This window comes from Solanum tuberosum, unplaced genomic scaffold (genome assembly GCF_000226075.1).
Source record: "Solanum tuberosum cultivar DM 1-3 516 R44 unplaced genomic scaffold, SolTub_3.0 scf00176, whole genome shotgun sequence".
Lineage (NCBI taxonomy): Eukaryota > Viridiplantae > Streptophyta > Magnoliopsida > Solanales > Solanaceae > Solanum > Solanum tuberosum.
The window spans coordinates 110234-112992 of record NW_006239100.1 but is presented as its reverse complement, the minus strand read 5'-3'; positions in this window follow the sequence as shown (position 1 = coordinate 112992).

Here is a 2759-nt window from a genome sequence, read left to right as displayed (position 1 = left end):
CATGATTTGGAGTTGGCAGCGGTAGTATTTGCTCTTAAGATCTGGCGACATTATCTTTATGGTGTCAACTGTGAGGTGTTTACTGATCATCGTAGCTTGCAGCATGTGTTCACTCAAAAGGATCTGAATTTGAGACAGAGAAGGTGGATAGAGTTACTCAAGGATTATGACATGACCATCCAATACCATCCGGGCAAGGCTAACGTGGTGGCAGATGCATTGAGTCGAAAAGCGGTAAGTATGGGTAGTCTAGCTTGTTTGAGTGTATCCAAGCGACCTTTGGCTAAGGAAATTCAACATTTGGAGTCTAACTTCATGCGATTGGGCATCTCAGAGAAAGGAGGGCCGTTAGCTAGCATTGAGGTTAGGGCCATGTTCATCGAGGAGATCAAGGCCAAAACAATTTGAGGATGAAAACTTGAGTGAACTCAAGAAGAATATTGCGGTTGGTAAAGCACAAAAGACCACTCTTGATGCGGAAGGTGTGCTCAATTTAAAGGAAGTATATGTGTTCCTCGAGTTGATGACTTGATTCAAAAATTGTTGACAGAATCCCATGGTTCGTGATATTCTATCCATCCGGGTGTGACCAAGATGTATCGAGATTTGAAATGAATTTATTGGTGGTCGGGGATGAAGAAGGATGTAGCGGTGTTTGTGGCTAAGTGTCAAAATTGCCAACAAGTAAAGTATGAATATCAAAGGCTTGCAGGTTTGCTTCAGAGAATGCCAATTCCAGAATGGAAGTGGGAAAGGATAGCAATGGATTTTGTGGTTGGTCTTCGCGAGACTTTGGGGAAGTTTGATTCTATTTGGGGTAATGGTTGACAAATTGACTAAGTCAACCCATTTTATTCCGGTAAGAATAGATTATAATGCTGAACAATTGGCTAAAGTGTATGTGAAAGAGATAGTAAGGTTGCATGGGTGCCCCTTTCCTATCTTCTCAGACCGTGGTACCCCAATTCACATCCAAGTTTTGGAGAAAGTTACATGATGAATTGGGAACGCAACTCACTTTTAGTACAACCTTCCATCCAAAGACGGACGGACAATCGGAAAGGACCATTCAAGTGTTAGAAGACATGTTAAGGGCATGTGTGATTGACTTTGGAGGACATTGGGATAAGTTATTACCTTTATGTGAGTTCTCTTATAATAATAGTTATCACTCTAGCATTGACATGGCGCCATTTGAAGCACTTTATGGGAGAGGATATAGATCACCCATAGGATGGTTTGAGGCTGGAGATGTGAAACCTTTGAGGGTGGACTTAGGGAAGGATGTTCAAGATAAGGTGAGCAGTATTCAAGCTAAGCTTCAAGCCGCCCAGAGTAGACAGAAGAAGTATGCAGACCATAAGGTAAGAGATATGGGATTTCAGACTGGTGAGAATGTTCTTCTTAAGGTATCACCCATGAAAGGAGTGATGAGATTTGGCAAGAAGGGCAAGTTAAGCCTGCGATACATTGGTCCCTTTGAGGTTCTGGAGTGTGTAGGACCCGTGTCTTATAGGTTGACCTTACCTCCTAACTTATCAGGATTTCATCCGGTATTTCATGTGTCCATGTTGAAGATATATCATGGTGATGGAGATTACATCATTAAGTGGGACTCGATTGTATTAGACAAAGAACTCCAATATGAGGAGGAACCGATTGCAATTCTTGATCGTGATGTGCGTAAGTTGAGGACCAAAGAGATCATGTCCGTGAAAGTTCAATGGAAACATCGTTCAGTTGAGGAAGGTACTTGGGAAACCGAGAAGGACATGCGAGACAAGTATCCCCAATTGTTCGTTGATTCAGGTACTACTCCATTCTTTCCTTAGCCTATTTTTCTTAAGTTTGTCACTCGGGGACGAGTGATGGTTAAATTGGTATCTATTGTAACGACCGCGTTCCGTCATTATAGAAAAGCCAACGAGGAAAAAATTTAGGTCGGAAAACTATTTCGTAGTAACTTTGGATTTCCCAACCTAGTCCAGATTTGGACGAAATCAAAGTCAGTGAGTTCTAGGGAAATATGTTAGCAATTGGGTGATTTAATTATGATTTTGATTACGTGAGTAGATAGCTAACACGTTAAAGAACCCGTACGACTTTACGGAATTGAATTCGGGCGAGTAAAACTCCCGAAATTGATCTTAGTGTGAAAGGGTAGTTTCTAAGTGTTGTTGGTTAAAGGCGTGTTGTGAAATGGGGGCTTTGGAATTCTTTAAATATCTCACTGTTTTGTGCAAGCCGCTTTGGCGGTGATTTTGGTCTCTAGGGCGGGGCCACTGTAGCGGGCTAATGCCGCTGTGACGGGCCAGACGCGACTTAAAGACGAAAATAAACCCCAAAAACATTTTATTCTGCAATTTTCGAATTTGAGAGCTAAGGAACGAACTCAAGGATTTTCTTGACAATTTTCCACCATTCTTGAGGCTAAAGGTAAGATTTTCACTCGCCGTATCCGTTTTTGGATCCGTAGAACGTAATCTAATGAGTAATTATCGATGGGGAAGGGTTTTGATCTAGAATCTATGGTGGAAGCAGCCCTAATTGGGATCATGGGTATGATCTAGGGTTAATAGAATTGTTAGTAATCTGGGTAATTAGTGATTGTTTATTAATTCCCGTATTATATTAATTGTTTGTAGACCAAAAACAAGCGGATTGAATCTGGAAAGGGTAGGATCAAGTTTATTAGGGTTTCAAGCTTGTTTCGAGGTAGGTGATGGTTGTGATTCTATGATTGTGTGATGTATGTTTGT